The sequence below is a fragment of the Schistocerca piceifrons genome, chromosome 7 (assembly GCF_021461385.2).
Source record: "Schistocerca piceifrons isolate TAMUIC-IGC-003096 chromosome 7, iqSchPice1.1, whole genome shotgun sequence".
Lineage (NCBI taxonomy): Eukaryota > Metazoa > Arthropoda > Insecta > Orthoptera > Acrididae > Schistocerca > Schistocerca piceifrons.
Window position 1 is genome coordinate 41,273,750 of NC_060144.1, and position 13,009 is coordinate 41,286,758.

The following is a 13,009-nucleotide window of genomic DNA, read 5'->3' on the forward strand; positions in this document are numbered from 1 at the left end:
GAATTTACAGACTTACCTCTGCCAGTGCAACAAACTTTATATAGGCCAAAAAGGCAGAAATTTCAGAACTCTATTTAAGAACATATAGACTGTTACAGAATGGATAAGTGCAACAAATCAACAGCAGCAACACACACTACAGACACAGGTTACCCCTTGAAACTCGGGACAAGCTAGAAATTTAGCGCTTAGTCGGAAAAAGCAAAAGAATGGGCGTCCTGGAAGAAACTGAAATTTTTATTCATAACCCAAAATAAGGAGATAATGTCCGTAATGAGATGATCAGTTTCAAAACCTCAAAATTCTTAAATAGTCGTAAGTCAGTTCTAATGCAACAGATTTCAGAAGTGCTAATGTAAACAAACGACTACCAGCCTGTACAAACTGTCAATATCGTGAATTTCGCTATGAAATGTGATATTCGATACTTACTCACGTCTTAACGTCTCCATATACAACACACACTTTTTAAATTACGGAAACTTGGCACCAAGCGCTCCGATAGGCCGCAGGATTGCCCTTTTGCTGGATGCTCTGGACAACGCATGACCGCGAATGCTTTGCCTGCTGGAGTTCGCGATATATCCAAGGCGGCCCGCATGCTCGATCGTAGCGCGCCAGCCTTCCTCTCTGGGGGCCTGGAGGCGAATCCACCGGGGTCCCGACACATCCATTGTACTTTCGTGATAAGACGCACCCGGAACAAACCCACCAACAGCTCTTACTTCGCGTACAGAAAGCCTTTTACAAATTGTGTCGACCCTCAAAAGGGGCTGCTTTGTAGCTAGGACATTGTTTAATTAAAGCAGGTGCTCGAACTGGCGACCCTATGACGCGACACTAGCTTGGCAATGTCGAAAGGTGTATTGCTGAACTCTTTCAAAGATTCCTGGCATTGCCCTCATGTGTTTGGCGGCATGTTGAATGCGATCCATTAATCCCACTTCGTTTCTAGATGCTTCGCGTTCGGGTGGGTGAACTAGAATCTTGAAGAGTCCCCACAGGAAAAAGTGCGGTTGCGTGAGATCTGGTGATCGCGGGGGCCACGTCCTATGAGCACCTCTGCCAGTTACCCGGCCGTCATAGAGTTCATTAAATATCCGCGCACGCCACGACTGTTTATATGCTGTAACCATATACATAGTCCATGCAGGCAGGTAAGTGTTCCTTCCACAAAGTGAGGGTAATTTGCCCCGGTAAGTCGGGGAGGTAGACGGACCAGCCCAATCAGATGGTCGCCCACACTGCCTGCCCAAATGTTGAGCGAAAATCGTTCCTGGAGTCCTTGGACGTGCGTGACGTCAGGATTTTTCCTTGCCCAGTAATGAACGTTTCGAGTGTTGTAGAGGCCATCCCGATGGAAGGTGCGCTCGTCGGTAAACAACACAATGGTGGGAAAGTTGGGATCTCCTGCAACACGTCCCAGAAACCACCGGGAAAACCCTAGCCTGTGTTCATAATGCGCCGCAGGATTTAGGTCTTGACAGGCTGGAAACTAAATGGTCGCTGGCCGTCATCCCTCAAAATCTCCCAGAATAACTGATGAGTGGAGGAGGAGGAGGATATTAGTGTTTTTAACGTCCCGTCGACAACGAGGTCATTAGAGACGGAGCGCAAGCTCGAGTGAGGGAAGGATTGGGAAGGAAATCGGCCGTGCCCTTTCAAAGGAACCATCCCGGCATTTGCCGGAAGCGATTTAGGGAAATCACGGAAAACCTAAATCAGGATGGCCGGAGACGGGATTGAACCGTCGTCCTCCCGAATGCGAGTCCAGTGTGCTAACCACTGCACCACCTCGCTCGGTACTGATGAGTGACCCGAATGTCGTGTCCAACCATCACAGGTGCTTCCTCAAAGCGCTCGAGAACAGTATCTTCAAATTCAGCATCACCATGACATCCCGCTAACGTGCCTGTTCGCCACGTCACCAGTGAATTGCTGTAAAAGTTTGCGGGTGTGGGTGGCGCCTTGCTGGGTACCGCTCCTCATACAACCTCGTGTTTGATGCGCATTACCGTCGGCTAGTCCATAAACAAAAACCATATCTCGTTATTCTTCAAACGAATGCTGTGCCGAAATGTTTATTGTATGACTAAATCGCAGGTGACGTGTGTGTGCTCCGAAGCGAAGCCTACGTGTTAACGCCTCTGACGTGAGGTGGAGACCTATCCGACACGTGTGCGTATCACGTTGGGGCAGTGACGGGGCGAGAGACCTTTGTATGTGTGAACAGACAACCATAGCGCTCCCCGTCAACCGACGACGGCAACAGGGCAATCCCACGGCCAATCGGAGCCAGTGACGCCAAGTTTCTGTAGTTTAAAAATGGTGCGTTGTGGTTCGACACGACATTAGTAATTTTGGTTCCAACTGGCATCAGCTATACAGGGTGAAAATTTCGTGGCACAATTTTTCTCGACCCTGTATATATACACATATATGTAGAAAAAATTAGTGCAGTCAATTCCGTCAGGAAACGACAAAATAAACAGTACAAAGTGACAAAGTGTAATGTTACATAACAACTCATCGAGTGTACCACGCGTAAAAAATGAGGCTTTGGGACGTCAGAAACGTAAGTGAACAATTGAAAACTGTGTCACAGGATTTTCGCAATACAATAACTCATGAAAAACTATGGGTGTCCCACACAGGCTGTGATGTCGATCGTAATAAACAGTGACACTCAACTCCATCGAAGCAGAAGACGTCACTGGACATCAATTTCTAAGCAGCCACTGCTCTGCTTCCATCCAGATACCCCAACAGCATCCAGCATCCAACAGTAGACAAAAAATGCTAAGTTAGTATAGTTTAAGACACTTCATTTTAAGTAACAATTTTCTATATGCATAAACGATTAAATACGGTCAGAATTTGTCCAAACCTGTTGCTTTATGTTTAATTAATCATAAAACAAATAAAAGTGACAGGTACCAGAAAATACAAATGAATAATTATTCCACATAGTCATGGTTTCTGAACGTATCCAGTATGGCACAATCAGTTAAGAATGTCTTTTTTAAGAGAGAAACGCAATGTCACAACAGTGCTACCGAAAGTATAACCTCATTGTTCGTCAGGTGTAGGAAAAGAGCAGATCGAATATTTAAGAAGAATTTGCAATATGAGAAGAGTCCATTGCCCATTCTTTCCTCTGTTAACTATTTTACTATGGGAGACATAGCGAACTGCTCTGACAATGCTACCAAGTTGTCTGCCAGAAGTTTTGGCCTGTTCTGGTATGAGACACCAAGGTATTCGTTATTCCGATTATCTGCAATCGAAGTCGACTTTGGAGCTTTCTGTAGCATAATTGCTGTCTTTTGAGATCTGCTATTATATATACGCAGTAGTTAGATTATCACCCGGTCATGTACGAGGACACAGCGGGAGACGTTGCTATCAGTAGGAAAGTGTTAATTATGTTTGTGAGCCGAATGCTCCATTTTCTGCAGACGATCACTTATCAAGCCAGTACATGGCGCCGGTGGTCTTCACCGATAAGGCAGTAGCATGCCTTAATTTTATCAGTACATCAAGTCCCAGTAATCCAAAGTTCTTACATAAAGCGCTGTGTGGGGGAATTACTAAGGCGACACAGTCACAAATACGAACCCAGTATCTGTAGGGTATATATAGTAGAGATGGTTAAACATTTCCCACGGCGCAACGATATGTTTCTTCCAATCAAGGTGGTGCCTTTTGCAACTACTTCTTGTTACACCATAAATTAAGTGCATATCTGAAAATTCCTGTAATAGGTATTGTATGGTATTGTGTTGTATGGATCTGGGGACCTAGAAACGAAGGAGAGACTTTGTCCCCGCCGAATCTCGCAGTGGTACACAACTCTACAACAGGCTACAGCAGTCCACCCACCACACCGCCGGCCCGCACCGAACCCAGGGTTATTCTGCGGGTCGGCCCCCAGTGGTTGCACCCTCCCCCCCCCCCCCCTCCTCCGGGAACGTGTCACTCCAATCGACTGTAACCCCATTGTTTGCGTGGTACAGTAATTATGGTGTACACCAGGGTGGAGGAAGTGTTTGTGCAGCAATCGCCAACATAGTGTAACTGAGGCGGAATAAGGGTAACCAGCCTTCATTCGCCAAGACATATGGAAAACCGCCTTAATAACCACCCACAGACTGGCTGGCACACCGGACCTCGACACTAATCCGCTGGGCGGATTCGTGCTGTGGGGCAGCACGCCTTCCCACCCGGAAAGCAGTGCGTTTAACCACACGGCTTAGCGGGCGGGCTTTGAAATAGGCAACTCTCCATCTTCGACAGCACTTCATTAATTGTAAAAAGTGATTTAGAGGCCTTACATGCTATACGATCTCAAATTCGTATCTAATGTAGTAATTCTGAGTTGGACGATCAACTAACAGTTACGAATTACATTACAAGCAATCTGCTCTTGATTTCTCAGCTACTCAGTGAAGTGTACCATATGCAATACTAGTAAAGAGATAATTAGGTGTAAATGAACAAAAAATCATTACACCTCGTAATAAGTTAGGGTTTTATGGAATTTCTCTTAATGAAGGAAAACTGCGACACAACTTGGTTTTTAAAGAAGTTTATATCTTTTTTCTGTTGTAATGAACCTGATTCATGTCTTTTGAACTTTAAGAAATTTGCTGACTCTCGTTGTACCACCAATATTAGTTTCCCTGTAAATGCCACTAAAAACTCGTGAAACACAACTTCTTTTTCTCTTTTTCTTTTTCTGTTTTGTAAAATAATTCTCCCCCCCCCCCCCCCATGAACCATGGACCTTGCCGTTGGTGGGGAGGCTGGCGTGCCTCAGCGATGCAGATAGCAGTACCGTAGGTGCAACTACAACGGAGGGACATCTGTTGAGAGGCCAGACAAACGTGTGGTTCCTGCAGAGGGGCAGCAGCCTTTTCAGTAGTTGCAGGGGCAACAGTCTGGATGATTGACTGATCTGACCTTGCAACACTAACTAAAACGGCCTTGCTGTGCTGGTACTGTGAACGGCTGAAAGCAAGGGGAAACTACAGCTGTAATTTTTACCAAGGGCATGCAGCTTTACTGCATGGAGACCTGCATTAAACCAGTCTCTGGAGTGAAGATCACGACAACAACAACAAAACAATTCTAGCATTACTCATGAAAGACATTACCAGTTTCTTTACTGACTTACCAGTCAATAATATGTTGTATTAATATTGTGGCATAACATCTGTTATTTTGAAATATACATTATGAAATATAATTTGGTACTTTCACAAACGCCTTTTCCTTTGATAATAACTGCAAATATTTTCTGTTTGTAATAAACATGGAATATTTTGGAATTATGTCAAATATAAACAAAATGGAACGTTACAAAACTGATCATCTGAGTCAGCGATTGTTCTATGAGCTTCTGGAACAGAGCATGATTAATGTACCCCATAGATCTGGCGCCAAGAAACACTGCTAATACTTCGACATTGCGGCTGAGCAGTACATAAAGCCCTTTGCTAGTTATCAATGAGCAACTATGCACTATGTCTTATAACAAGACTGTGAACTTGGTGGCTGCAAAGAGTGCTTATGACGTTGTGCTAATTAGACAACAAGAACTGGAAACAAATGACACTTATGTGGAAAGTAATAACAAAGACTTCAGCTAATTCCATTGAAAATAACTTAGTCCACTTTCTTTTTTTAATGAGGTCAAGTAGACATTATAACTCCAGCACGTTAACACAAGCAAAAGTTAAGTAAAAATTTGGAAACATTGTATCCTCTTAACATTACTTAGTAAATATTGCTCTGGTAGGCCGGCCAGGTTGGCCGTGCGGTTCTAGGCGCTACAGTCTGGAACCGCGTGACCGCTGCGGTCGCAGGTTCGAATCCTGCCTCGGGCATGGATGTGTGTGATGTCCTTCGGTTAGTTAGGTTTAAGTAGTTCTAAGTTCTAGGGGACTGATGACCTTAGAAGTTAAGTCCCATAGTGCTCAGAGCCATTTGAACCATTTGCTGTGGTAGTGATAGGCACTAACAGGCAATCGGTGTAGACTAACATGTTTTGTCACAGTGTCAAAGGATATTTTATGATTAGCAATGAGGTGATAATCGAGGTAAAGTATTAGAGAATTTGTGCCATGCAAAAAAACTGGAATGGCTTCTATATTTCTGCATTACGTTTCATGAGGATTTGGCAAACAGCCTCACCCAAAATGATAAGAGAGGGTATATTCAACACAAATCAGTACATAAGGAAGTATATCATGTGCACTACACTATTGATGTACTAAGATGACTTAGTTATGATGAACAGTATATGTACAGACTTGCTGTGCTGGTACAGCGAACGTCTGAAAGCAAGGGGAAACTACGGCCGTAATTTGTAACATGGGCATGCAGCTTTACTGTATGGATAAATGATGATGGCGTCCTCTTGGGTAAAATATTCCGGAGGTAAAATAGCCCCCCATTCGGATCTCTGGGCGGGGTCTACTCAGGAGGAAGTCTTTATCAGGAGAAAGAAAACTGGCGTTCTACGGATCGGTGCGTGGAATGTCAGATCCCTTAATCGGGCAGGTAGATTAGAAAATTTAAAAAGGGAAATGGATAGGTTAAAGTTAGATATAGTGGGAATTAGCGAAGTTCGGTGGCAGGAGGAACAAGACTTTTGGTCAGGTGAATACAGAGTTATAAATACGAAATCAAATAGTAGTAATGCGGGAGTGCGTTTAGTAATGTATAAAAAAGTAGGAGTTCGGGTAAGCTACTGCAAACAACATAGTGGCCAAGATAGACACGAAGCCCACCCCTATGACAGTAGTACAAGTCTATATGACAACTAACTCAGCAGATGATGAAGAAATTGGAGAAACGTATGATGAGATGAAAGAAATTATTGAGGTAGTGAGGGGAGACGAAAATTTAATAGTCATGGGTGACTGGAATTCGATAGTAGGAAAAGGAAGAGAAGGAAACGTAGTAGGTGAATATGGATTGGGGGTAAGAAATGAAAGAGGAAGCCTCCTGGTAGAATTTTGCACAGACCACAACTTAATCAAAGCTAACATTTGGTTCATGAATCATAAAAGAAGGTTGTATACATGGAAGAAGCCTGGAGGTACTGACAGGTTTCAGATAGATTATATAATGGTAAGACAGAGATTTAGGAACCAGGATTTAAATTGTAGGGCATTTCCAGGGGCAGATGTGGACTCTGACCTCAATCTATTGGTTACGAACTGTAGATTCAAACTGAGGAAACTTCAAAAAGGTGAGAGTTTAAGGAGATGGGACCTAGATAAACTGACAAAACCAGAGGTTGTACAGAGTTTCAGGAAGAGCATAAGAGAACAATTGACAAGAATGGGGGAAAGACATACAGTAGAAGAAGAATGGGTAGTCATAGCGTGTAGGCTTTCACGGCCGGCGTCTTCAGTAATTAAAACTTCCGAGCTAAGAGGCAGTGGTCCAATAGTAGAAATACTTCTGCCTGACGTTTCGCTGCCAGATGCGAGCAACATTATATGAGCTGAGTCTACGACTGGCTGCTAAGCCGTGGAGGTCCTGTTTATATAGAGCGCGTAGAGGGCGCCACCACTCGTCACGTGTTGTCAACAGCAAAACTATCTCTGGCTGGCGTCATTACTCTCGATCTTAGGTAATCGGTTATCACATCTTTGGTACAAAGTCGATCGTCATATATTATCTAACTTCAAGCCTTCTTCTTTCCTGTTAAAATTATTGTGGTGTTTAAAAATCTCTACAGCCTCTCTATACATACGTGCATAATAATGCGATGTCTTAGCTAGCACGCTCGTCTCACTAAATTTTATTTCATGGTCACCCGTTCCAAAAACATATTCCGCTACAGCCGATTTGTCCGTGTGTCCCAGTCGACAGTTCCTTTTGTGTTCGGTTAGGCGAGTATTGATACTTCTTTTTGTGGTTCCAATGTAAACCTTCCCACAACTGCACGGAATTTTATACACACCAGGAGTAGCTAAAGGGTGTCGTGCATCTTTCGCCGATCTTAAACAATCACTAATCTTCTTGGTGGGTCTGAAGATTGTTTCAACTCTGAACTTGGCCAACACTTTCCCGATACGGTCCGTAATATTGTGGATGAATGAAAGGAAAACTTTCCCCGCCGATGGTTGTTGTTGTTGCACGTTTTCAGACATTTCTATTCTGGGATGGAGTGCTCGATCTATCTCCTTGCCAGCGTACCCATTTTTCTAGAAAGCGGTTCGCAAGTGGTTTAGTTCCTCTTGCAAATAAGCTGGCTCACAGATTTTATTAGCCCAGTCCACCAATGTCCTGATAATACCTCTCTTCTGCCTGGGACGATGGTTCGAATCTTTATGAGGGTAACGATCGGTATGCGTATCTTTTCTGTAGACTTTGTGACCCAGAGTCCCATCTGATCGTTTAATTACTGAGACGTCCAAAAAATTAATCTGTCCATTACTCTCTGTCTCCATAGTGAATTGTGTTTTTGAATTGATGCTATTCAAATGCTTCAAAAAACGGTTCAGTTCTTCTTCACCGTGATTCCATATGACAAAAGTTTCGTCCACATACCGATACCATTTCAAAGGACTTTTTCTGGCTGACTGCAGTGCTTGCTGTTCAAAAAATTCCATAAAAATATTAGCAACGGCAGGACTTAGAGGGCTACCCATTGCCATTCCATTAATTTGTTCATAAAACTCATTATTGTACTGAAAATAAGTCGTGGAAAGACAATGTCTACACAAAGCTACTATATCAGTAGGAAATATGTCAGATATGCAGGCAAGAGCTTCGTTGACAGAAACCATGGTCAACAGAGACACCACATCAAAGCTGACAAGAATATCACTGGGGCTGACGGTAATCTCCTTCAAGTTTTGGATGAAGTGCATAAAGTTTTTAATATGATGATCAGTTTTTCCAATAAACGGTTGTAACAAGGTGGCAAGATGTCTAGCCAGCTCTTGAGTAGGGGATCCAATAGCACTTACTATCGGTCTCAGTGGGGCATTAGGTTTATGCACCTTAGGTAGCCCATATAATCAAGGAGGATAAGCTTCCGTTTTGCAAAGATCTTTTTTATCCTGTGATGGAATAGAAGACATTTTTATTAATTGATTGGTAACTGTCAACACTTTCGTTGTAGGATCCTTTTTCAACTTTTTATAAGTGGTAACATCCAAAAGGTCACTGATCTTCTTGTGGCAGTCTTCACTCTTCATCACCACGTTAGCATTTCCCTTGTCAGCAGAAACTACAATAATACTCATATCCGCATTAATCTCCCGTAATGCTGTCTTTTCTCCTTGAGACAGATTACTGCTAGGTGGCTTTGCTTTACGCAGGATGCTGTCTGTTTCCATCCTAACTTCATCAGCAGTGTGTGATGGTAACAGCCGAATCCCCGCCTCTATAATAGCTACAATATCCTCCGTTGGAATCTTCAGTGGAGTAATTGCAAAATTACCTCCTTTCGAGAGAACAGAAGTTTCTTCCCTGGATAATTCTTTTCCGGACAAATTTACAACCGTTCGAAAATTGTCTATAATCGGTGTTTCCTGTCTGCTCTTCTGTAGATTATCAAACTTCTTCTTCTGCCCATTGGAAGACACTTCTGCACTATGTTCCATGGATCTAAATGTTAGCCCATCCACCTTATTCCAATCGCAAACCTGCATTGTATTGCTAATAAATAGATGGAGATTTAATAGTTGGCTGCATGCTACCGCCAGTCCTCGACGTGTTTGATGGATCCGTTCTCGTAGCATTGCCAGTTCCATGCGTGAAACAGCCAGAATACTGAGTAAAGCTAAGCGACCTAGCAGTAATCTGTCTCAAGGAGAAAAGAAAGCATTACGGGAGATTAATGCGGACAAGAGTATTATTTTACTTTCTGCTGACAAGGCAAATGGTACCGTGGTAATGAAGAGTGAAGACTGCCACAAGAAGATCAGTGACCTTTTGGATGTTACCACTTATAAAAAGTTGAAAAAGGATCCTACAACGAAAGCGTTGGCAGTTACCAATCAATTAATAAAAATGTCTTCTATTCCTTCAGAGGGTAAAAAAGATCTTTGCAAAACGGAAGCTTATCCTCCTTGATTATATGGGCTACTAAGGTGCATAAACCCTAATGTCCCACTGAGACCGATAGTAAGTGCTATTGGATCCTCTACTCAAGAGCTGGCTAGACATCTTGCCACCTTGTTACAACCGTTTATTGGAAAAACTGATCATCATATTAAAAACTTTATGCACGTCATCCGAAACTTGAAGGAGATTACCGTCAGCCCCAGTGATATTCTTGTCAGCTTTGATGTGGTGTCTCTGTTGACCATGGTTTCTGTCAACGAAGCTCTTGCCTGCATATCTGACATATTTCCTACTGATATAGTAGTTTTGTGTAGACATTGCCTTTCCACGACTTATTTTCAGTGCAATAATGAGTTTTATGAACAAATTAATGGAGTGGCAATGGGTAGCCCTCTAAGTCCTGCCGTTGCTAATATTTTTATGGAATTTTTTGAACAGCAAGCACTGCAGTCAGCCAGAAAAAGGTCTTTGAAGTGGTATCGGTATGTGGACGAAACTTTTGTCATATGGAATCACGGTGAAGAAGAACTGAGCCGTTTCTTGAAGCATTTGAATAGCATCAATTCAAAAACACAATTCACTTTGGAGACAGAGAGTAATGGACAGATTAATTTTTTGGACGTCTCAGTAATTAAACGAGCAGATGGGACTCTGGGTCACAAAGTCTACAGAAAAGATACGCATACCGATCGTTATTTTCATAAAGATTTGAATCATCATCCCAGGCAGAAGAGAGGTATTATCAAGACATTGGTGGACTGGGCTAATAAAATCTGTGAGCCAGCTTATTTGCAAGAGGAACTAAACCACTTGCGAACCGCTTTCCAGAAAAATGGGTACGCTGGCAAGGAGATAGATCGAGCACTCCATCCCTGAATGGAAATGTCCGAAAACGTGCAACAACAACAACCATCGGTGGCGAAAGTTTTTCTTCCATTCATCCACAATATTACGGACCGTATCGGGAAAGTGCTGGCCAAGTTCAGAGTTGAAACAATCTTCAGACCCACCAAGAAGATTAGTGAATGCTTAAGATCGGCGAAAGATGCACGACACCCTTCAGCTACTCCTGGTGTGTATAAAATTCCGTGTAGTTGTGGGAAGGTTTACATTGGAACCACAAAAAGAAGTATCAATACTCGCCTAACCGAACACAAAAGGAACTGTCGACTGGGACAGACGGACAAGTCGGCTGTAGCGGAACATGTTTTTGAATCGGGTGACCATGAAATAAAATTTAGTGAGACGAGCGTGCTAGCTAAGACATCACATTATTATGCACGTGTGCATAGAGAGGCTGTAGAGATTTTTAAACACCACAATAATTTTAACAGGAAAGAAGAAGGCCTGAAGTTAGATAATATATGGCGATCGACTTTGTACCAAAGATGTGACAACCGATTACCTACGATCGAGAGTAATGACGCCAGCCAGAGATAATTTTGCTGTTGACAACACGTGACGAGTGGTGGCGCCCTCTACGCGCTCTATATAAACAGGACCTCCACGCGCTAGCAGCCAGTCGTAGACTCAGCTCATATAATGTAGCTTGCAGCTGGCAGCGAAACGTCAGGGAGAAGTATTTCTACTATTGGACCACGGTCTTTTAGCCCAGAAGTTTTAATTACTGAAGAATGGGTAGCTTTGAGGGATGCAGTAGTGAAAGCAGCAGAGGATCAAGTAGGTAAAAAGACGAGGGCTAGTAGAAATCCTTGGGTGACAGAAGAAATAATGAATTTAATTGATGAAAGGAGAAAATATGAAAATGCAGCAAATGAAGCAGACAAAAAGAGTACAAACGTCTTAAAAATGAAATCGACGAGAAGTGCAAAATGGCTAAGCAGGCATGGCTAGTGGACAAATGTAAGGATGTAGAGGCTTATCTCATTAGGGGTAAGATAGATACTGCCTACGGGAAAATTAAAGAGACCTTTGGAGAAAAGAGAACCACTTGTATGAGTATCAAGAGCTTAGATTGGAACCCAGTTCTAAGCAAAGAAGGGAAGGCAGAAAGGTGGAAGGAGTATATAGAGGGTCTATACAAGGGCGATATACTTGATGCCAATGTTATAGAGAGGGAAGAGGTTGTAGATGAAGATGAAATGGGATATAGAGGGTCTATACAAGGGCGATATACTTGATGGCAATGTTATAGAGAGGGAAGAGGATGTAGATGAAGATGAAATGGGAGATGTGATACTGCTTGAAGAGTTTGATAGAACACTGAAAGACCTAAGTCGAAACAAGGCCCCGGGAGTAGACAACATTCCATTAGAACTACTGACAGCCTTGGGAGAGCCAGTCCTGACAAAACTCTTCCATCTGGTGAGCAAAGTGTATGAGACAGGCGAAATACCCTCAAACTTCAAGAAGAATATAATAATTCAAATTCCAAAGAAAGCAGGCGTTGACAGATGTGAAAACTACCGAACAATGAGTTTAATAAGTCACGGCTGCAAAATACACGAATTCCTTACAGACGAAAGGAAACTCTGGTAGAAGCTGACCTCGGGGAAGATCAATTTGGATGCCGTAGAAATATGGGAAGACGTGAGCAATACTGACCTTACGACTTATCTTCGAAGTTAGATTAAGGAAAGGCAAACCTACATTTCTAGCACTTGTAGACTAAGAGAAAGCTTTTGACCATGTTGACTGGGATACTCTGTTTCAAATTCTGAAGGTGGCAGGGGTAAAATACAGGGAGCGAAAGGCTATTTACAATTTGTACCGAAACCAGATGGCAGTTATAAGAGTCGAGGGACATGAAAGGGAAGCAGTGGTTGGGAAGGGAGTGAGACAGGGTTGTAGCCTCTCCCCAATGTTATTTGTATATTGAGCAAGCAGTAAAAGAAACAAAAGAAAAATTCGTAGTAGGTATTAAAATCCATGGAGAAGAAATAAAAACTTTAAGGTT

The 13,009-nt window shown here is 42.8% G+C and overlaps 1 non-coding gene across 1 annotated transcript; it reads right to left on the reverse strand.

Annotated features, from left to right (window-relative positions):
* Positions 1-1,727: 1,727 nt before the first annotated feature.
* Trnaa-cgc lies at positions 1,728-1,800 on the reverse strand. The gene has a single exon. It is a non-coding gene; the product is annotated as a tRNA-Ala (tRNA).
* Positions 1,801-13,009: the final 11,209 nt, after the last annotated feature.